General features: G+C 43.4%; 1 protein-coding gene across 11 annotated transcripts in view; it reads left to right on the top strand.

Annotated features, from left to right (window-relative positions):
• eva1ba (eva-1 homolog Ba (C. elegans)) overlaps positions 1-24,197 on the top strand; it is a 123,249-nt gene that overhangs the window by 37,332 nt on the left and 61,720 nt on the right. For 9 of the 11 annotated variants that reach the window (XM_063033547.1, XM_063033546.1, XM_063033541.1 and 6 more), the window contains one exon: positions 134-238. The gene's annotated coding sequence lies outside the window, so the exon portion shown is untranslated. Of the gene's footprint in view, positions 1-58; positions 239-24,197 lie in introns of those variants that run through there. The other 2 variants (XM_063033548.1, XM_063033540.1) reach the window with 1 other exon arrangement.

Raw genomic sequence — 24,197 nt, 5'->3', positions numbered from 1 at the left:
CGTTCAGCCCAGGGAGGGGAGGGGAGGGGAGGGGAGGGGGGGGGGGGGGAATAACAGCAGCCCCCTTGGTAAGAATTTCCTGTTGCTCCGGCCTTAATGCTAAACAGATCTGCTCTCTCCCCAATCCATCCAGAGAGTTCCCGACTCCTGTCAAAGGATTTCCTCAGCACTGCCAAAGCTGCAGGAGCTGGATGGGAGGAAAGAGTGAGACACTACGCTCCGGGGAACCGCTGTCTTGGTAAGTCTTTCTGTACCTCTTTTTTAGGGGAAGGAGTGAAAGGAGGTTTCCCCGTTTTCTTTCAATCTCTCCCCCCCCCCCCCACACACACACACAAACACACCGTCTCTGCATTTAGCCAACGTGTGACAGGGAACATCTGGAAGGAAGTGGGGGGACATTGGATTTGCGGGCTGGTTGCTGGGAGAGAGAGAGGGAGGGAGGGAGGGAGGGAGACAGGGGTGACTGAGAGAGGTAGCCGCGGGATTTTCAGGGTCACTATTTACTTCCTGCGGCTCTCCTCCGATCGGGCAGAGGTCCCATCTATGGATTGACATCTGACAGGAAGCTCTTTGTAGTTTCAGAGCAGCCTGACGAATATTTTTTTTACGGTGGACAAGCTGGCTGTTTTAAATGCAGTGTTATACTTTCATGGATTGTAACCGCGAGCCGTAAGACACCGGGAAATCTGAGAAATGGGGGGCGGCGGGGGAGTTGTCTTATGAAGTTAAGCCACCGTTCCAAACCTGGGTGCAACAAAACCGAAAGGAGCTGAGGCGGTAACGGCGAGTCATTATTTATACAGTAAGGGAGTTAACTCTTCATCCTGGACTCTTAACGCATCGGAGTTCGCACTGGGAGAAGAGGGCCAGGTAGACCCACAGAGAAGGCACATGAATACTTTCAAGGGAACATGGTCCATAAGAGCTGAAGGGAGAGGCTTTTTGGAATTGAAATAGGAGGGAGAAGGGGGGGGGGGCGGGAGAGAGTCTCAGGCTCTGTAGTTAAAGGGTTAAGAAACTGGATTTATAAAGAGCTCCGTGTCAGAAACTGAAATGGCCTGGGAAACTGACATTGGGTTTGCGGGAGGACGACTCTGCCAAAAACTGGTTTAAAGGAATGGAGTCAGAGGACATGGCTTTAAAGGCAACGCGTGTGAAATCTGCGTGACCTCCGGAGAGGCAAGGATTATGATTTAGTGGCCGTTTCTGTTTTCGCCACTGCCCGAGGGAAGCTCATGTGATCTGGCCGAAGGGAGAGGGGTACTTGCAAAGGGCTCTGGCGGAATGAGGGGAACACCAGGGCAAATGAATGGCAGACTTGGTGGTGGGGCCCCTGCCTCTCGGCTCCGGTTGCGTAGGTTTGGTCCTGACCTCGGAGTCTGCATGCTCTCCCCGTGAACGCGTGAAGTTTCACCGCAGGCTCTGGTCTCCTTCCACGTCCCAGAGGTGTGCGGTCTGGCTTTTGTAAGTTGCCCCTAGTGTGTGGGAGAGGGGGCAGAATCTGGGAGGAGGTTCGGCATGCCGTCTTGGTTTAAAGAGCCCATACTGCTCAATTGCGCCCATGTAATCAATGAATATCGACGGGGATATGCAGAGAATGAGTTGGGATTAGGGTAAACAGCTACTTTGATTGAATGGGCTGAAGGGCCGGCTTCACGCTGCATACTACTACCAGTCTCTGTCCCTAAAGCACAGTGTATCAGCCTGTAGAACTGAGTGTTACTCAGTCCAGCGTTAATAAAATGAGTTGTTTAAACAGTACAAATAAGAACATTCCAGTTCCCCTTATCAGAAAGTTCGGGGTCTGGGAGAATGGTAAAGCAGAGCGAGTAAGACACTGGGGTCTTGACAGATGAAGTTGACTGCGGCTGCTGTGGTGCATACTCTGGGAAGTATTCCTCCTTTTTGGTACAGAAAGAGCCAAAACCGCAGGCTGCATCTGACCTTCACCCTGACCCTGGATGGAGACGGCTGATGTGAATCCTAATGCCGCCTGTTGTCACGAAATGGGCAGCATTGTTTTCAACCTCTCGGGCATTGAGCACCTAACCCTTCCCCTGCAGATCATGGCCTATCTACCCTCTGCCCTCCTCTTGCACCGTGGTCTGCTGCATTTGCTCCACTGGAATTAACAGCGTCAGCCAAAAGATTGACATACACAGGGGCCTATGGGTGCCCGTATTACGGTGAATATTAGCGAGTAGCATCCATTGTGCAAAGCTTATGTCTTGGCCATTGCACTGAGTGCTTAAACATCTCTTTTTCTCAAGTGCACTGTCATTGTTTTAAGATGATTTGTGGCTGATGTGTTATGGATATGGAAAGTTCACATTTTCTGTTCTAAATAGCCTTCATAGTTCACAGGAATGGAAATCATTGTCCATATATCATAAATTCTCTTGTGTTTCTTTTATTTTCTTGTTAATACCTGCAAGAAAATGAACCACAAGGTACTAAATAGTAGCATGTACACACTTTGATAATAAATTTACTTTGACCTTGACTTTGAATCAGGACTTGAGCTGTAAATTGGCTCCCGGGATGATCTATGCCCTAGCACATGAATAGTCACACCAGACAGCAAAGATTTTGCTTCCTGAATATTTTTGGGTGTACCCTATGGGTTTTGGGTTGCTGATCATGAAAATCACCTTGAAATTTTCCTTTTATTTTTAAAATCACATAATTGTTATTTCAATTCATAATTCAAGTCAATTAAAATGTTGCCCACAATGTAGGCTGAACATTTTTTTAAAATCTTGTCCAGGCATGCTTAGACAGGGCAGATGCTGCATGGCAGGACGGGTTTTAGAAAGGCTACAAATTTCTATGGAGGATTCTGATATTTGAGACAGGCAGTTCCCAGAGTAACTGATTACAAGATTAAGGAAGGCATTTTTGTTGGTCCGCAAATCAAACAGGTCATCAATAGCAGGCAATTTGAAGAACTTCCAGTGGGACTGGAGCAAATCACATGGAAGACATTCAAGGATGTTGCTGAAAATTTCCTTGGCAACTACAGAGCACCGAACTACATGCCAGTGGTGATCAACGTGCTTCAAGCATACAAAATCATGAAGTGCAACATGTCACTAAAGAATCATTTTCTGCTTTCCCATTTAGATTTCTTCCCAGCAAACCTTAGCGCTGTCAGTGACAAGCGTAGTGACAGGTTTCACCAGGACATTGCGGTCATGAAAAAACTGTATCAGGGCAACTGGAATCCATCAATGCTAGCTGATTATTGTTGGACACTTAAGTGAGAAGCCTCAGACACTGAGTCCAAACAAAAATCATCAACAAAAACATTTTTAGCTTATTTGAACTGTTGCAAAGTGGGGGGAAGGCGAGAGAATAGGGTTGAGAGGGGAATGGATCAGCCATGATGAAATAGCAGAGCAGACTCAATGGGCCAAATGGCCTAATTCTGGTCCTGTGTCCTAATGGTCTTAAAGCGTCAACACTGTTATGTAATTAAATGCATTATATTTAATAAAACTTACTTTCTTGTCTCTCCAAATTCATACTTGATACAAGTAGTCTGAAATTATATTTGTGTTCAGCTTCAAGAAGTCTTCCATAAACAAAAAAAAATTCTGAGGAAGCAACATTAAAAAAAAATGTTGTCCAGTGTTATCACTGCAAAGAATCGTTGCCTTGGTATTGTCACTCCTGAGAGGTAATAGACCCAGATTCAGCACGCACGTCCTTGCCTACTCACTTCTGCCAAGAAATGGTTTGAAGTACTTTGTTCTTGGAATCTTCTTAGGGCTTAAATGATCTGCAGTGGTTGCCAGAATTTGTTAACGAGAGGTTCAAAGTAGGAGCATGTTTCTGTGATCAGCCTTGGCTCAGTGGCTGCCCACTCACCTTTGCATCAGATGTTTTGGGTTTGGACGCGCTCCAGAATCATAAGCTCAAGTTGACACTTCAGGGCATTTGATGCTGGGTTGTGTTGTTTGAGATGTAGTCTTTCAGGTCAGGTTCCAGCTGTATGCTTAGATGGCTATAAAAGGTCCCACCACAAAGAGGAGTTCTCCTGGTAACTATTCCTTAGCCAATATCACACACACACACTAAAGGATTCTGGTCATAAACACGAGAGATTCTGCAGATGCTGGAAATCTTGAGCAATAAACTCAAAATGCTGGATAGAGGAACTCAGTAAGTGAGGAAGATGAAGGTTCTCTGCCTGAGATGTAGACAACGTTGATGCTGCCTTGCTTGCTGAGTTCTTTCAACATTTTGTGTGTATTGCAAAGGATTGTAGGATGTTGCTTTGGGGATTGGTGGAATTGGAATTGATTTATTATTGTAAAGTCAAAAAGTTGTCTTGCACACTGCCCATACAGATCAATTTGTTATATAGTCCATTGACATAATACAAGGTAAACCAATATGATGCACAATGAACTGTTACAACTACATAGAAAGTGCAATGCAGATTGACAATAAAGTGCAAGGCCATAATGAATTAGATTGTCAGGTTTCTAGTCCATTTTATTGTACGAGGCAACAGTAAGATACAAGCTATCCATGGCCCTGGTGGCATGTACTTTCAGGATTTTGTATCTCTGCCCAACTTGGGGGGGGTCGGGGTGGAGAAAACAAAACGTCTTGAGTGGGTGGGATCTTTCATTACGCTGCCTGCTTTACTGAGACAGCAAGCAGAATAGAGGGAAGCTGGTTTCCGTGAGATGCTGAAGAAAAGTTGCTTTTCCACTGTATATCAGACACCAATGTTCAAAACTGTCCATCTGGTGAAATACCATGGAATAACCAAGTTCCTTGAAAGGGCATTATATGACTGTAAATCTTTCTGAACCAGTGGTATTCTGCTAATTGTCCCCGCTGTGCTGTCAGCTGCTGTCTTGCTGTGAGCTGCAGATCGAGTGGAGTTACTGGTCTATTTCATTGGTGCCTGAAAGCACTTTGTTCTCTCTTAATACAGATTTCCTTAATCCTGATAATCCTACTCACTTCGAATATTGTAGACACAAACCCAGTACATGACCATTTTTGTGATAACTGTGAGAATATGCCATTCTTCTAAGAAGCTATGGTTTTAATGTTTCAGTCTCAGCACTTTTTGTTAGTCCTGAAAGACTGAAATAACTGAACCATTATTCTGCCTCTGTATTTACCAGAGAAACCAACAAAGTTGTAATGATATTTAAAGGGATTGCAAAGATTACTAAAGCATTTAAGATGTGAAAGAAAGAGATAATTCATCAGTAACTGAAACTTAAGAGGATAAAAACCTTAGGAAAAAAAATGGAATTATTTATTTTGTATCTATTTATTGAGATTCAGTGCAGAGTAGGCCTTTCTGGCCCTTTGAGCCTCACCACATAGCGATCCCCTGATTTAATCCTAACCTAATCACGGGACAATTTACACTGCCCAATTAGCCTACTGACTAATATGTCTTCAGACTGTGTGAGGAAACTGGAGCGCCTGGAGGAAAACCACATGGTCAAGGGGAGATATAGGAGCAGAAGTAGGCCATTTGGCCCATCGAGTCCGCTCTGCCATTCAGTCATGAGCTGATCCAATTCTTCCAGTCATCCCCACTTCCCTGCCTTCTCCCCATACCCTTTGATGCCCCTGGCTAATCAAGAACATAATCAAGAACTCTGCCTTAAGTGCATCCAATGACTTGGCCTCCACAGCCACTCATGGCAACAAATTCCACAGATTTACCACCCTCTGACTAAAGTAATTTATCCGCATCTCAGTTCTAAAAGGATGTCCTTCAATCCTGAAGTCATGCCCTCTCGTCCTAGAATCCCCTACCATGGGAAATAACTTTGCCATATCTAATCTGTCCAGGCCTTTTAACATTCAGAATGTTTCTATGAGATCCCCTTCATTCTCCTGAACTCCAGGGAATACAGCCCAAGAGCTGCCAGACGTTCCTCATACAGTAACCCTTTTATTCCTGGAATCATTCTTGTGAATCTTCTCTGAACCCTCTCCAATGTCAGTATATCCTTTCTAAAACCAGGAGCCCAAAATTGCACACAATACTCCAAGCGTTGTCTCACGAGTGGCTTATAGAGCCTCAACATCACATCCCTGCTCTCATATTCTATACCTCTAGAAATGAATGCCAACATTGCATTCACCTTCTTCACAACCAACTCAACCTGGAGGTTAACCTTTAGGGTATCCTGCACAAGGACTCCCAAGACCCTTTGCATCTCTGCATTTCGAATTCTCTCCCCATCTAAATAATAACCTGCCTGTTTATTTCTTCCACCAAATACACTTTTTCAACATTGTACTTCATTTGCCTCTTCTTTGTCCATTCCCCTAAACTATCTAAGTCTCTCTGCAGGCTTTGTGTTTCCTCAACACTACCTGCTCCTCCACCTACCTTTGTATCATCGGCAAATTTAGCCACAAATCCATTAATCCCATTGTCCAAATCATTGACAAACATCGTAAAAAGCAACAGTCCCAACACTGACCCTTGTGGAACTCCACTGGTAACCAGCAGCCAGCCAGAATAGGATCCCTTTATTCCCACTCTCTTTTTTCTGCTGACCAGCCAATGCTCCACCATACTAGTAACTTCCTTGTAATTCCATGGGCTCTTATCTTGCTAAGCAGCCTCATGTGCGGCACCTTGCCAAAGGCCTTCTGAAAATCCAAGTACAACACGTCTACTGCATCTTCTTTGTCTACCCTGCTTGTGTTTTCCTCAAAGAATTGCAGTAGGTTAGTCAGGCAGGATTTTCCTTTCAGAAAACCATGCTGGCTTTGGCCTATCTTGTCATGTGCTTCCAGGTACGCTGTAATCTCATCCCTAACAATCGATTCCAACAACTTCCCAACCACTGATGTCAGGCTAACAGGTCTATAGCTTCCTTTCTGCTGCCTTCCACCCTTCTTAAATAGCGGAGTAACATTTGCAATTTTTCAATCTTCCGGTACAATGCCAAAATCTATCGATTCTTGAAAGATCGTCATTAATGCCTCTGCAATCTCTCCAGCTACTTCCTTCAGAACCAAAAGGTGCAACCCATCAGCTCCAGGAGATTCATCCATCCTCAGACCATTAAGCTTCCTGAGCACCTTCTCGGTCGTAATTTTGACAGCACAGACTTCACTTCTCTGACACTCTTGAATGTCCGGTATACTGTAGACGTCTTCCACTGTGAAGACTGATGCAAAATACGCATTCAGTTCCTCTGCCATCTCTGCATCTCTCATTATAATATCTCCAGCATCATTTTGTACTAGTCCTATATCAACCCTCGACTCTCTTTCACCGTTTACATACTTAAAAAAAGCTTTTAGTATCTTCTTTGATATTAGTCACCAGCTTCCTTTCATAATTCACATACAACTCCTTATAGACAGCAGTGGGAATTGAACCCGGGTCAGTGGTACTGTAAAGCATTGTGCTAACCATCACACTACCGTGCCACCCTAATTAAGTTAGAGGACTGGTAAGGTAACAAATTATCTGTATATCTGAAGATGCGGATGTAACGGGTTCAGTAAACAAATGCCCTGGTGATCTTAACACACATTTTAAGAGAAAATAATGAAATATTTCTCAAATATGCAATAGGAAAGCATCTGAAAATACATTATACCTATTGGCACAGATATAAAAATGAGGATGCTATCCTTCACCTACTTCATCAAACTCAGGGGACAAAAAACAACTCCAACAGAGAGGATATATGGATTTTAAAAGCAATGTAAGACATCCCTTTTATATGTATAGGAGCAAGGGACTCCTGCATCTCGTTTGTATGTTGTTATGTAACCAAACAGATAGCAATCTGACTACAACATCAAAAATGGAGAACAAGTGTTTAGGATAGTAGCTTAGGCCAGTGTTTATTTGAAGTTATTTCTAGAGGAGTAGATTTAAGTGATAAAGCAAAGGTCACATTTACCTTGTATAGTTCCTTTGGTTTCAACCATACTTTGAATATTATAATCAATTTGGTTCCATGGAACAAAATTATATAAAATTGAAAAATAAAGTTTATAAACAATATAGGAGAATTGAGTAGATGAAACTCTCTGAACAGATGAGGTCAGAGCTAGAAAACAGAAAACAGATGACTCCTTTTAAAATTAGGAAGAGATTTACTAAGATAGATGTGGAAAAGTTGCCCTTGATGTGGGCAAGGGAGGGAATATTATGGGCTATTACTGTAAATTGGGTGCTTCAATATCTGCCGGGGATTCTGGAGAAATCTGTTTGAAGTTGGAAGTATTATTGAGAAGTTGAGGTAAATTGGTTTATTATTATCATGTGTACTGAGGTACAGTGAAAAAATTGTATACTGGTCATACAGGTCAATTTCATCCAGTAATGCATTGAGGTTGTACAAGGTAAAACAATAAAAGAGTGCAGAATAAAACGTTGCAGTGCCCATAATGTTCAGGTGGGTGGAAGCTCAAGTGGAACATAGATACAACTGGGCTGAATGGTCTTTATCTGTACCACACATTCTGAGAAGAACATCTTTCAGAATAAGGCCAGACAGCATCTATAGGAAGAGGCGCAGTCGACGTTTCAGGCCGAGACCCTTCATCAGGACCTCGCCTGAAACGTCGACTGTGCCTCTTCCTATAGATGCTGCCTGGCCTGCTGCGTTCACCAGCAACTTTGATGTGTGTTGCTTGAATTTCCAGCATCTGCAGAATTCCTGTTCTTTCAGAATAAGTTAGCCCAGGGCCAGATACTGACACGACTTCTGCCAAGTCACGTACCCCAGGGAAAGACAAAGCTTTACGTGTAACGTAAATTTGCCTCATTTTCGAACTCCATATGTGGGCTGACCTTTTTTTCCCCGTGAATGCCCGGTGACACACAGAATAGGCACAGTAGTGTAAGATGAGTAATTGCTCGAAGTACCAACGAAATAAGATAGATTCCTTCCACAGTTCAAGGTGCAAACAGATTCAGTTACCTTGAACCACACACTGCCCGTCATGTACTAGTGGCATGGATAATACCATGTTATGCAGGCTGAATAGACTGCTCCCCACACATTGCCCATGAATGATCTGTCATCAGTTTGACCGTTGGCTTTAGTGAGAGGAGGCAAGGAAGAATCTCAAGGCTTTATTAGGCTGGCAGGAACTGAAAAAAGAGAAACAGTGAATGATTAGACTCATAAACACAAGAGATTCTTCAGATGCAGGAAATCTTGAACAACGTGCTCAAAATGCTGGAAAAACTCAACAAGGATGTTGTCTGGATAGGGGAGCATGTCTTATAAGAATAGGTTGAGTGAACTCGGCCTTTTTCCCTTGGAGCGACGAAGAATGAGAGGTGACCTGATAGAGGTGTACAAGATGATGAGAGGCATTGATCGTGTGGATAGTCAGAGGCTTTTACGCAGGGCCGAAATGGCTAGCATGAGAGAGCATAGTTTTAAGGTGGTTGGAAGCAGGTACAGAGGAGATGTCAGGGGTAAGTTTTTTTACGCAGAGAGTAGTGAGTGCGTGGAATGGGCTGCTGGCGGCGGTGGTGGAAGCGGAAACAATAGGGTCTTTTAAGAGACTCCTGGATGGATACATGGAGCTGAGAAAAATAGAGCGCTATGGGTAAACCTAGGTAGTTCTAAGGTAAGGACATGTTCAGCACAGTTTTGTGAGCCAAAGGGCCTGTATTGTGCTGTAAGTTGTCTGTTTCTTCATCAGGACCCAATTCAATCAACACTACTTCCCATTTCAGAGTAGTGCAAAATGTTAAACATGCAATTCATTAGTATTCTATTTAGTGTAATCAGCAGGCCTCCTGAGTCCTGGGTTTCCAAGGCCAAGTGAGCAGTCCACATGAAATTTTAATTCCCGGATTGCCTTTCCTGTCTCTATCTTATCTCCATGTTTGGAGCAGGGCAGAGGGCTGCTCAGTTGCTACTGACTTGCTGGGGGCAGAAGCATCCCAACAAAATAGGATGGAAGTGCTTATCCGTTATTTCTGATTGCTGCTTGTCACACTTGAGAAAATAACTCTCTCAGGGCTCCAAGTTAGCCCACAGCGATTCGAGCAGGGTGCGCACCTGTTCGTAAGCTGTAAAAGGAGGTGAACTGCTGTTTAAAATTAGCGTCCTAAGCAACTTCTTTAATTAATATTTTTATAAAGCATTAACGTTGTCATGTTAGTTTATAATCCCAGTTTTTAAATATCACTCAAAGGTGCAGAAATTATCCATAAAACTGGGCCCATTTAGTTCTGGCAGCATCTCTAGGAAGAGTTACAGTCGACGTTTCAGGCCGAGACCCTTCGTCAGGACGGCCTGGCCTGCTGCTTTCACCAGCAACTTCCATGTGTGTTGCTTGAATTTCCAGCATCTGCAGAATTCCTGTTGTTCCCATTTAGTTCTGTCCATTTTGGAGTGGTGGGGTAGGAGAGCTATGGTCCAGGTGCTGGTTGATGGAATTAAGCAGAAAAAGAGCTCAGCATGAACTAGATGGACTGAAGACCCTGTATCTGTAGTGCTCTATTCTGCTTTTGCTATTTTGTATAAGTAGTCCGGTATTGTACCTTTGACCAGTTTTCACCTTGTTTTTGCCGTACTACCTCTGGGCATGTCTGTACATTAATGATCCAGTTACCCGCTGCTTGTTCTGCTGGTGTGAGTGAGTCAGTGGTGCCTTTGAGCAGCTGGATGGGCTCTGCACCGTTCTCAATTACCAACGCAGTGCTATTGCATTACTCATCGGTGGGCGGCATCAGCTTGAAGATGCAACTTTGTCTCCACTGCGACTTCAAAGAGGTCATCCCTCCCAATGCAGACGTAGACAGATGCATGTGCAATAGGCAGATCTGCGTGGACAAAGGCCAGTCGAATTTATTCTTTTCACCACCTTTGAAGCAATGACTTTTAACTGTGACTGCCGCAGTTTGGCTAACAGTCAGTGAAGGTACTTGCAGATCTCTTTACAGGGTAGACGTTGAATTCTTGCTGTCAACTAACTTAGATAGTTTTTTCTGAACTTGCATCCGAAATTTGCTTGATGTTAGCAAATTCATTAAGAATCAGAATCAGGTTTACTATCTGATAATTATGTATATAGATGTATGTATACAGTATGTACGTGTGTATGCACAGTATATGTGTGTGCATATGTGTGTGTATATATATATATATAAAACATTAGGAATAAATTTATATAAAACTTAGAACATGGAAGAGTACAGCACAGGAACAGCCGTGCTGTACAACCATGGCTAACAACGGAAGTCAAAGCTAACGTAAAAGTGAAAGAAAGGACATACAACAAAGCAAAAATTAGTGGGAAGATAGAGGATCGGGAAGTTTTTAAAAACCTACAGAGAGCAACTAAAAAAAAATCATTAGAAGGCAAAAGATGAAGTATGAAAGCAAGCTAGCAAATAATATCAAAGTGGATAGTAAAAGTGTTTTTCAAGTATGTTAAAAATACAAGAGAAATGAGAGTGGATATAGGACCGCTAGAAAATGAGGCAGGAGAAATAATAACAGGGACAAGGAGATGACTGATAAACTAAATAAGTATTCTGCATCAGTCTTCACTGTGGAAGACACTAGCAGTGTGCCTGATGTTGTCGTGTGTGAAGGAAGAGAAGTGGGTGCAGTTACTGTTACAAGAGAGAAGGTGCTCAAAAAGCTGAAAGTCACTCGAACCAAAGGAACTGCACCCTAGTGCTCTGAAAGAGGTAGCGTTAGAGATTGTGGTGACATTAGAAATGATCTTTCAAAAATCATTGGACTCTGGCATGGTGCCAGAGGACTGGAAAATTGCAAATGTTACTCCACTCTTTAAGAAAGGAGGAAGGCAGCAGAAAGGAAATTATAGACCAGTTAGCCTGACCTCAGTGGTTGGGAAGATATTAGAGTCAATTGTTAAGGATGGGGTGATGGATTACTTAGCCAAGATAGTACAAAGTCAGCATGGTTTCCTTTAGGGAAAACCCTGCCTGATGAAATTGTTGGAATTCTAAGGGAGGATTACAAGTAGGATAGATAAAGGGGATGCAGTGGATGTTGTATATCTGGACTTTCAGAAGGCCTTTGACAAGGTGCCACACATGAGGCTGCTTACCAAGTTAAGAGCCCATGGTATTACACAAAAGTTCCTAACATGGTTAGAGCATTAGTTGATTGGTAGGAGGCAGTGAGTAGGAGTAAAAAGATCCTTTTCTGGTTGGCTGCTATTAACTAGTGGTGTTCCACGTGGATCGGTGTTGGGACCACTTCTTTTTATGCTGTATGTCAATGATTTAGATGATGATGTTGCCAAAATTGCAAATGATACAAAGATTGGTGGAGGGGCAGATAGAGTTGAGGAAATAGGTAGGCTACAGAAGGACTTAGACAGATTAGGAGAATGGGCAAGAAAGTGGCAAATGAAATACAATGTAGGAAAATGCATGGTCATGCATTTTAGTAGTAGAAATAAACGTGCAGACTATTTTCTAAACGGAGAAAATCTAAAAATCTGAGATGCAAAGGGACTTGGGAGTCCTTGTGCAGAACACCCCCTCAGTCTAGTAGGAGAGGGCATGACTTAAGGATTGAAGGGCGCCCATTCAGAACAGAAATGCGAAGAAATTTTTTTAGTCAGAGGGTGGTGAATCTATGGAATTTGTTGCCACGGGCAGCAGTGGAGGCCAAGTCATTGGGTGTATTTAAGGCAGAGATTGATAGGTATCTGAGTAGCCAGGGCATCAAAGGTTATGGTGAGAAGGCAGGGGAGTGGGACTAAATGGGAGAATGGATCAGCTCAGGATAAAATGGTGGAGCAGACTCGATGGGCCGAATGGCCGACTTCTGCTCCTTTGTCTTATGGTCTATGGTCTAAAGGTTAACTTGCAGGTAGAGTCAGTGGTGAGGAAGGCTAATGCCATGTTAGCATTCATTTCAAGAGGTCTAGAATACAAGAGCAAGGATGTGAAGCTGAGGCTTTATAAGACACTGGTGAGGCCTCACCTTGAGTATTGTGAACAGTTTTGGGCTCCTCATCTAAGAAAAGATGTGCTGGCATTGGAGAGAATTCAGAGGAGATTCACAAGGATGAATCCAGGAATGAAATGGCTATCATACGAAGAACGTTTTTGATGGCTCTGGGTTTGTACTCGCTGGAATTCAGAAGGATGAGGGGGGATATCATTGAAATATTTTGAATGTTGAAAGGCCTAGACAGAGTAGATTTGGAAAGGATGTTTCCCATGATGGGAGAGTCTAGGACAAGAGGGCACAGCCTCAAGATACAGGGGCGCCCTTTCAAAACAGAGATGCGGAGAAATTTCTTCAGCCAAAGGGTGGTGAATTTGTGGAATGTGTTGCCACATGCAGCTGTGGAGGTCAGGTCGTTGGGTGTATTTTATGGCAGAGATTGATAGGTTCTTGATTGGACATGGCATCAAAGGTTATGGGGAGAAGGCCAGGAACTGGGGTTGAGGAGGAGATAGGAAACAAGGATCAGCTTCATTGACTAGAATTGAATTGAACTGCTCCACTATTCAATAGTGGAGCAGACTCGATAGGCCAGATGGCCTAATTCTGCTCCTCTGTTTTATGGTCTTATGGAATAGGCCGTTCGGCCCACAATGTTATGCTGAACCAGCTAAAAAGCAAATCAAAAACACCCAAACACTAATCCCTCTCACCTACACCATGTCCATATCCCCCCATCCTCCTCACATCCATGTGCCTATCCAAACATCTCTTCAAAGCCTCTAATGTATTTGCCTCCACCACCATACCAGGCAGCTCAGTCCAGGCATCCACAACTCTCTGAGTGAAAAAACTTACCTCTCACATATTGCTTGAACCTACTCCCCTCTCACCTACAACCCAGGGAAACTGATACTCTCTGTCCTCTCTTTCTGTGCTTCTCATAATCTTGTAAGCCTTGATGAGATCTCCCCTCAGCCCCAGATGCTCTAGAGAGAACAACTCAAATTTATCCAGCCTCTCGTGATAGCACATGCCTTCTAAACCAAGTTGCGTCCTTGTGAACCTCTTCTGCATCCTCCCCAATATACTTCCTATAGTAGGACGCCCAAAACTGTATGCGATATTACAGATGTGATACATATTCTTAAAGCACAGTGTGTTGAGTTAGTGTGTGACTGTTTATAAAGAACATTCCTTAATTTCTTTGAATTGCAGAGAAGGACTTCTTACCTTCCAAAATACTATTATCTTTCCTTAAAGATGATTGTCTTTTGGTCAAAATGAGATTGGGGTGGAACTACAGGAATCAGTTCAGAGGATGCTCCTGGGTGGTGTTAAGCTGGTGGTTTTTCTTTTAACCTCCCCTGCACTGGGAGACAACTCCACAGAATATCAGCCCCCACTGTAGATTGATGGTCGGTACTCGGCAATGATCTGACTCCATTCCAATAAACACACAATTAAAATCCAAGTGCTTGAGGTTTTATGGTTTTCCTGGAATCTGCATGAACGTATTGCTGTGTCAGATGAAGTATGACTAAAGAGCTGGAAAGTCCCTGAACTGCAAATTTAGTGAATAAATAAGACAAAGTCCAATGGGCCTTACAGAATTAATCCAGTACCTACGCGGAGGTACGTGTTATCCTTCAGGGCTGCCGGAGGATTCCCAGTAGCCCAGTTATTCCACAGATTCATCCAGGGTTAGCAATTGTTCATGGGATGTAGATTATGGTCACCATCAACGCCACACTGAACCACCTCGAGTAGGTTGGGGGTGAATTGACTCCTTGACCGACTGAAACTCGTGGTGAGGTCACTCACATCAGACACATTCAGCATGTATTCCATGAAAGTTAAGAGGACACAAGTCTGAAATTAGGGACAACAGAGGAGTGGGGGAGTGGGGGAGGCGAGAGCCAGTGGTGCTTGGTGGACCAAAGAGGGGTGAAGGAAATACTGAAAGGAGAAGAAGATGGTGGCGCAACGGCAGCGCACGTGGCCTCTCTGGTGAAGATATCTGCTATCTGTCAAGTAGGGGACCATGCACAATTCTAATTTGATGGAGACAGACGTGAGAGCAAAACGGAACATCTGGAAAACTTCTGAAATGCCCGCTTCGCTGCTGCTGCTACTGTGTGGTAACTGGAATCTCCAGAGCTGAAGGCCCCGAAATACTCGGCTTTGTGTGTTTCAGCGGCCGGGGCGAGGTCGAAGGCGCTTGGCAGAGGATGGCGCTCAGGAGGCTGTATCGGAGGGGCTGGTCGGAGGCTCGAAGTTTTCAGGCGGATGGACTCAGTGTCGGCTGTGGTCAGGTGCTTCCAAGGCATCAGCAAGTTGACGGTGCCTGGAGGTTTATGGCAGGGAGTATCTCCCTTTTGCCACCTGCTATCAGGGACTCAGGAATTGATCGACTTGGGAACTTTTGAGACTTTTTTTACCGTGCCCATGGCTTGTTCTTCATCAAATTACGGTATTGTTTTGCACTGCTGTAACTATATGATATCATTATGTGGGTCTGTCAGTGTTAGTCTTTGGTTTGTCCTGTTTTCTGTGATATCACTTCAGAGAAACAGTGTATTATTTCTTAATGCATGTATGCATTTCTAAATGACAATAAAAGAGGAGTGAGTGTTCTCATAATCTAATCTAAATTCCTTCATCCCCCCAACTGATGCTGCTCAGCCCCCTGACATCCAACAGCAGATTGTTTGTTGCTCCAGATTTCAGCAGCTGCAATCTCAGTATCTTTCTTCCTAAGAAGGTGCTGCTATGAAACCTGGACAATACTCCTGGGGTACAGTGTACATTCCTGAAAGCACCGTCCCAGCTGAAATTTTCCACTGCTGATAATGTGAAGCACGAATTGCTCGGTGAAGGTTGCACTGTACAGCCACCTAATGGTACGTGCCTCTGGCCAGAGTGCAGTTACAGCAGAAAGGAGATCAGTGAGGTCACTGCTTGGTGTGCAGGAGAAGAGGTCAGCGCCATGTTAATGTAGTGATAAAGTCCATGCCTTATTTTGGGAATTGCAGCGGATTTGCTGCCAAAGACTTGGAGATTGGGGATTTGAATATTTAATAGTAAAGACATCCCTTTTCCAAAATCTCTCCGGCATTACATAGTGCCATGAGGTAACCATTTGACGCTGCAAAATTGTGCTCGAGACTCCACCCATGGTTCCATCTGGATTGCAGAGTAAAGCAACTTAGGTCTTCAGTGCAGTAAAGGTATGTAGGTATTTATTTACCTTGATGTGTTACAACTTGATGTTCCAAAATGCTTCATACTAAAAGAAAAGGCATTTAAGGCTTGCTGCTATAACAAATATCATGCTGGTGGAGAATCCCTGCACGCAGCCATGTTTTCTCGGTGTTACAGCACTTGCTCGCTATGCTGGATGCTGCCCGATGCTTTGTAGATGGGCACCTATCCCTGAGCAGAACTGCAGAGTGGACTAACAAAATGGTTCATGATCAGGAAGGACAGTTAATAAAAGAAAAAATTGCATACCTCAGATCAACATGGAATTATGAAATGGAGGGCTTTTTGACAAACCTGATATTTTTGATGATGTACCTAGCTTTAAAATAAGAAATAACGAGTTGCAGCAATCCGTCTGCTGGAAGAGCACGGCAAGTTGTACGATATCTGTGGGGGATGAAGGAATTGTTGACGTCTTGGATTGGAACCCGGCATCAGGGCTAATGCAGATTGTTTGTAGCTCTAGATTTTAGTGTCTGCAAGGCAAATGAGTTGGCGTCATGTACATGCACTTCCAGAAAATCTTCAAGTTGCAAGATATTATTAAACAAACTTGTATTGTATTAGGCCAATATACTGGCATGGACTGAAGGCTGGTTAATGGATATAAATTAGGAACACATTGGTATTGGTTTATTATTGTTGCGTGTTACAGTGGAAACATTTGTCTTGTATGTTGCTTATCCAGATCAAATCATTACACAGTGCATTGAGCTAGAATAGGGCAAAAACAATAATAATGCAGAATAAATGGTAGAGGCTATCAAAAATGTGCAGAACAGGTAAATGATAAGGTTCAAGATCAAGACGAGGTGGATAATGAGGTCAAAAATTCATCTTATCGTACAAGAGTCCGATAACAGTGGAATAGAAGTAGTCCTTGAGCCCAGTGAGACGTGCTTTCAGACCTCTGTATCCTCTGCTCAATGTGAGAGGGGAGAAGAGATGGGCGGGGTCTTTGATTATTTTAGCTGCTCTAACGAGGCAGTGAGAAGAATAACCAAAGTCCATGGAAGGGAAGCTGGTTGTGCTGAGCTGTGTCCAAAACTTTCCGAAGTTTTTAACGCTCCGGACAGAATACTTTCTATGGTGCACCAATAAAAATTGGTAAGAGTTATTGGAGACGTGCTGCATTTATTTAGCCTCCCGAGGAAGTAAAGGCAGTGGTGAGCTTTCCTGGGTCGCTCTCAGGTTGGAAAGCTGTGCGTAGAGGGTTGCTGCTGGGATTAGTATTGGAAGGTTAAAAATCAACTTTTTTTTTACAGTACATATCAATGATTGGATGTGATTATAAATCATATATCCAAGTCTGTTGAAGATACAAACGTAGATGACATAGATGCAGCAAAGTCCAGTAGGTTATAGATTGGCCCGGTGAAAGGGTAACCATGCGGAAAAATGTGAGATTTTGATAGAATACAAAGCACTTTTTAAATGGTGAGAACTTGAAAGGTGTTAGCGATGAGACGAAGCCCTACGTTAATGTAAATGAATGACTGAAAATTAGCATACAGGCACAGCAAACAATTTGGAAGATGTCATGTATGCTGGCCTTTATCAGCAGACATCTGGAGTGCAGGAGCTGACGTGCTACAATTCTCACGCATTGTTGCAATAACATCTGTGTACAGGTCTGGTCGACCTAACTAAGGAAAGATAGCCTTGTTATGAAGGGAGTTCAGAGAAAGTTCTTCGGACTGAACCTTATATGGTGGTGTTGTCGTATGAGAAGAGGTTTAACATTTTCAAACTTCAAAGATCAAATTAAATTTTTTATCAAAGTATATAGATGTCACCCTATACAACCCTGAGATTCATTTCCTTGCAGGCTTTCACATGAAATCAAAGAAATTCAACAGAAGCAATAAAAACTATACATAAACAGACTGACAGAGAAACAATGTTCAAAAGAAGACACCCTGTGCAAATAAAAGACAAATAATATTGAGAATGTGCGTTGTAGAAAATGAGTTCATAGGCTGAGGAATCAGTTCAGAGTTGTGGTGAGTGAAGATATCCATGCTGATTCAGCAGCAGATGGTTGTAGGTAATAGCTGTTCCTGAACCTGGTGGTGTGGGACCTAGGGCTCCTGCCCCTTCTGCCTGAGGGCAGCAGTGAGAAGAGAGCATGGTCTGGCTGGTGGAGGTTCTGAATGGTGGATGTTGTTTTCTTGTAGCAGGGCTTCTTGTAGATGTGCTCGACAATGGGGAGGGCTTTGCCTGAGATGCGCTGGGTCATATCCACCACTTTTCCCAGACTTTTCCATTCTCCGGCATTGAGCATCATTCGTTGGGCATTTTGGAGCCTTGCTTCCCAGAATTTAAAAGAATGAAAAGTAACATCATGGAAATGTCCAAAATTCCAATGGAGTTTGGCAGGGCAAGTGTCGAGCTGATGTTTACACTGGCTGCTGTCTAGGGCTAAAGCTAGTCTTAAAGTGAGGGGTTGGCCAATCAAGACAGAGGTCAGAAAAGAATTCTTCATCTGGAGGGTTTTGAATTCCTGGAATTCTGCACCCCAGAGATGTTGGATAGTTTTCTAATTATCAAGGGAACCAAGGGGTATAGGGTTAGTGCAGTGAAATGGTGGGGAGTTCAAAGTTCAGCCCTTATCTTGAATGGTGGAACAGCCACAAGAGTCAAATGGCCCATTACTACTTTTGTTTCTTATGTTCTGAGAAAAATTGCCTGGTTCTGAGAGTTCTTTTTTAAAATATATAATTTAAAGTAACTTTGTTGGTTTGGGTAGCCGGAATCTTCTGGAAGTGAATGAGAGAAGGTACAGATCAGACACACGGCACTTCCCAAGACTGCAGGTTGCCCCTCTGGGTCTGAGCATTCCTCCACCCAACCCGTGGCTAACAGTGGACCAATGCTGACGTGCCATCAGCCAGTGGCTTCTCCTGCATCTCTGTAGAAGGGACCTGAGAGTGTAATGGCGACTGGTACTGGGAGCCTAGTCATCAGGGTGTAGGTGAATTATGTACCTGACCTATTATAGAGAAAGACCGAGACAATCAGTCTGAAGTTGGATGGGCCTGGGATACCTTTCTTCCCATGACTGGTCTTCTGTTGAAGGGTAAAATTTGAATCCACCTTCTGTGTACAGACAAGTTCACCTTCCAATAAGCCTACAAGGGTGAGTGATGGAAGGTAGTAGATGGTACTATCCCAACATACTCATATGCTTGCCTCTTCAGGATCCAACCTGTATTTAGCTGAGAAAATCAGGTCAGTGCCCTGAAAATCAGTTTGATCTTCACATTAGAAAATCCCCTTCTACAGCTGAGCTCGGCCAATGTGCTCCTGAGGGCCCCTTAAACTTCAGGTTTAAAATTATTGGCTGAAGGTCGATTGATAGTTTGGACCGAAGCCTGATTGTCGATTGGAAGACCAGTTCGAAGCCCAAAGGTCGATTGGAAGACCAGGAGTCAAGGCCCGATGGCCGGAACCTAGGTCTGCAAATCTCTGTGAGTCTGCTGGGGAAGTCGAAGGCCCAGTGACTGTGAACCCACAGGTCTGCTGGAGGCCTAACGACACGGCCCATTCTGGGGGTAGAGAATTGTATATGTGGTTGGAGAGAGGGAGGAACGGGGCTTGTTCTGCTACGTGCCTTGCTCGCTTGGTATGTTCTGCTTTGTTGTGATTTGTTGTTCCGCCGAGCATTATAGGTATGCTATTTTGGAACCAGAATGTGTAGCAACACTTCTGGGCTGCCTCCAGCACGTCCTTGTGTGTGTTGGCTGTTAACGCAAGCAGCATATTTCACTGTGTTTTGATGTACATGTGATAAATAAATCTGGATCTGAACCTGACTTCATCTTCCTGAAGGTTCTTCATTGTGGATACCACTTAACTTATAGTGGAGTTCTACCCTTCAGCTTCTGGAGGCCGATCGATAGATGGGAGACCTGTTCCCCTATTGTGTCCTTTCAGTTTTGTGCAATGGGGACATGAATTGGGGTTGGGGATGAGTTATTGGGGATCTGAACATGAAGCATACATACAGTCTTACTACTACTGTGTAGTACTGAGGATGAGTTGCATTGTTGAAATATTCATCTTTTGGATGAGACATGAGGTGAATTTGAAACACCCTCTTGGCAATATTTTAAAAGCAATGTCCAGGTCAATCATGTCTAGCATCTGTATTACTCAGTGGATTTTTAAAATTATTTTATTGCTGTTTATCCAACTTCATTGGGCATAAATCTATCATTATGACCAGAGAACTTTATTGTCTGCACATTTTCCTTTGAAGAAAAAGATTGGTGCCTGGAACTCATTTAAGTCTTTTGCAACACACACACGCACACCCCTGCAGGAACTCAGCAGCCCAGGCAGCATCTATAGAGGGGAATAATAGTTGACGATTAAGGATCTCGGCTCAAAATGACTGCTCACTCCCCTCCATGGATGCTGCTTGGCCTGTTGAGTTCATCCAGCATTTGTGTGCTTTACCTTCTTTTGGGGTGCTACCCATTAAGGCTTACTCTGATCTCCCTAATTTTCTTCTGCAGAATTTGATGAAATGCGGAGGAAGTGGTCTGATTTTCACGTAAAATATATGTAGGTTTAGTTTCTGGGCAGAATTTCCTGGGGTATTCCTGACTTCATTTTTGGGCCTTTATGGACACATTGATAAACTTCTTAATACTTCATCAAGTCAGTAGAACACCTTTGAGTGCAAGTACCATACCTCAGATTATCTGTTTGCGTCTCACAGCCTCCTTTGTTACTATGCTGGGACACCATATTAGGTGGAATTTCCCAGAATTGTGCTTCCCGAAGATGCGGTTGGGCACGAGAACTGGGAACAGGATTTCCCACCGAAGCAGCGAGCAGTTGTGTGAGATTGCCATGTTGTAACTATAGATATTCAGTCATTGGGTGAGTAATTTGTCTCGCTCTGTAATCGGACTGCTTTTGGTGTTTCTCAGTGTCAGCTTTGTTTTAATAATTGCAGTGTGCTTTCTTTCTCTCCATGTACCTCTGTCAGTAACTCGCCTTTCACAGTCCCCTCCCTCCCCTTCCTGTCATGTGACTTCTTAAATTAAATCTGGTCATTAGGAAGCTCCAGTAATGTTGCAGTGTAAAGTTGAATTTCAGAACACTACTGGACCGTAAAGATATACTTTGACATAGAACTGGTGTTGAAATCCAGAGATGCACCCAGGTTTTTGGAGAGTTTACAGACAGGCTCTGTTCCTGAGATTATATTCAAAGTAAATTTTCTCTTCTGATTCTTCAACTTTTCCTTTCCATTCTGCCACAGAGAGGGAAAGAAAGACAGTTCCTTTAGAACAGCTTCACATCAAGACATCCTTAAAAACTTTCACACTGAACTGTTACTCCTGTTGAATACTGATGGTCAGGATGTGGTTACAAAAAGTCCTGCAGTTTAAACTATTCTCATTTTTTTCCCTTTCTTTCTTCCTTTACTTAAACCACAACTCTGTGTGAGAAGACAGCATTGAATACCAGAGGAATTGTTTTTACTGTGCGCTTTTGTCCTCTTTGGATTTCTCTCACAGCCGAGTTACCTTGCTGCTTTTCTGTTGCTGGATAGCACCATAGATCCCTCAGCAAATGATCCAAAGAAAATGAGTTCAAATCCTACCATCCCTGTGTGTGAATTTGAGTTTGTTGAGGAAAACCACCAGAAATAGCAAGGGACACAGATAACACACTTGAGAAACTCAGTAGCATCTTTGCAGGGGAATAAACAGTTGACGTTTTTGTCTGAGACCCTTTCCCCTTCTTTTCCAGGCCTAATGAAGGGTCTTAGCCTGAATGTTAACTGCTGATTCCCCTCCACAGATGCTGCCTCAATTGCTGAGTTCTTCCAGCATTTCCCGGGTGTTGCTCAAGATTTCCAGCATCTGCAGAATGTCCTGTGTTTAGGAAACAGTGGGCAGATGGGATTGTTGTGTGAGCTAGCAGAGACTCGATGGGCAGAGAAGGCCTCATTCAATGGAAGTAACTGGTACTTGTAAAGTAACAGCTTTGCTTCAAATGGATTCGCTTTAGGGAAGGAAGCTTGCATGTCTTCTCCCCATATGCAACTCCAGCTATTAATCTTTTAGCATTTCCAGAGGCGGCTCTTCAGCACCATTGCAAGCAACTGGGACAGCCCAGCAAAGTGATACAGCACCTATGATATGTGTTTTCCGTTAGGGGGTCTTCCATCTTGTTTTTTAATTTTTTTTATTTCGGGTGGCCTAACAAACTGCCCCACCCAATTTAACCCCAGCCTAATCACAGGACAATTTACAATAACTCACACAAAATGCTGGAGGAACTCAGCAGGCCAGGCAGTCCCGCCGAAGGGTTTTGGCCCGAAACATCGACTGTACTTTTTTCCATAGATGCTGCCTGGCCTGCTGAGTTCCTCCAGCATTTTGTGTGTGTTGCTTCAGATTTCCAGCGTCTGCAGATTTTCTCATGTTTGGACAATTTACGCTGATCAATTAACCTACTAATCAAGGTCAAAGTAAATTTTAATATCAAAGTACACCATATACAACCCTGAGATTCATTTTCTTGTGGGTATACTCGATTAATCTTCAGAGTAATAACCGATAACAGAATCAGTGAAAGACTGGTCAACTAGGGTATTCGACCAAAATGCAGAAGACAACAAAATGTGCAAGACAAAAAGAAGAAATTATAATAATAAATAAATAAATAAGTATTGGTATGTCTTCAGACTATGGGAGGAAACTGGAGCACCTGGAGGAAGCCCACGTGCTCACGGGGAGGACGTACAAACTCCTTACAGAGGTCGCCAGAATTAAACTCTGAACACCGATGCCCCAAGCTGTACCCAGGGGTCAGAAGTATGTGAATGCACATGGGATGGCAGTGCCCTGCCCGTATTACCGTCCGTGGTCGGATCACTGGATCACTGAACCACTGGAATCATCCTCATTAGGGAATCCACCTCCACAGATAAAACTTCATGCTGGGGAGTGGTGGGTGCTCTGCACCTTAGTCACATATCCACCTAGTGGACTATATAGTTTAACCAGACCTTTCCATGTGCTCTGAAGTATGAGTCTAGACAATAATTATAGAGTCTGCTGCCTGATGAGAGCTGGCTGTCAGGAAAGCTTTTGGACATGTGGCGGCCTGTGTTTTAAAATATTTCCATCATCAGCATTCTACACTTCACAAGAAACTACAGGGAAAAGTTTCAGGAAGACCTTTCTCGCAAAAACAACATACAAGAAGGGGCAGAGATAAGCTGTTGGTGCCTCTGTAACCATTACTAGGTTCTTATGAATGAAATGTATTCCCTAAGACTGTGCAGCTCAATACATTCAAAGCTGATCATCTTTCTGTTCCGTGTTCTTGCCTCTCCGTACCTTGTGTCTGCTTACTGAATGTTCTTGTAGTTTCTGCTTATTCACCCTGACCCTTTTCCATCAAATGACCAGAGATATACAATGTATAGTATAGTTTATATATTGTACTATACTGCTGCTGCAAAACAACAAATGTTAGGAGATATATCAGTGATAGTAAACTTGATTTAGTTATAGTCATATTGCCTGGTCTTGGACCCACGAGCCCATGAGAATTCATTTGCTCTAATCCCATTCTATTCCACCCGCCCCCCCCCCCCGCCCTCCACTCCTGCAATCTTATCAAACCCTCCCAGGTTCTATCACTCACTACACATTACAAGCAACTTAGAGTGGCCAACTAGCCACTGCGCAAAGCACAGAATCAAATATCGCTGTGATGATTGTACGCTCTAGTATCAATTGTTTGGCGACAATAAAGTAAAGTAACCTACTAACCCCCTCCTGCTTTGGATAAATAGTTAAGAGAATGCTGAGATTTTAATGGGATTTCCAGAATTGACTCTTGAGGAGAATGATAACAGGGTGATTTTGTTTAGGGAGATCCTTCTCATTTTCTATGATTTCTTTTAACCTGTTGAAGGTATGGGACATGCTAAAAGAAAGCTGTTAAGTATGACTAGATAAGATGTGTCTGTTCACTCTC

The sequence above is a fragment of the Mobula hypostoma genome, chromosome 26 (assembly GCF_963921235.1).
Source record: "Mobula hypostoma chromosome 26, sMobHyp1.1, whole genome shotgun sequence".
NCBI lineage: Eukaryota > Metazoa > Chordata > Chondrichthyes > Myliobatiformes > Myliobatidae > Mobula > Mobula hypostoma.
This window is presented reverse-complemented; position numbering and strand designations above follow the sequence as displayed.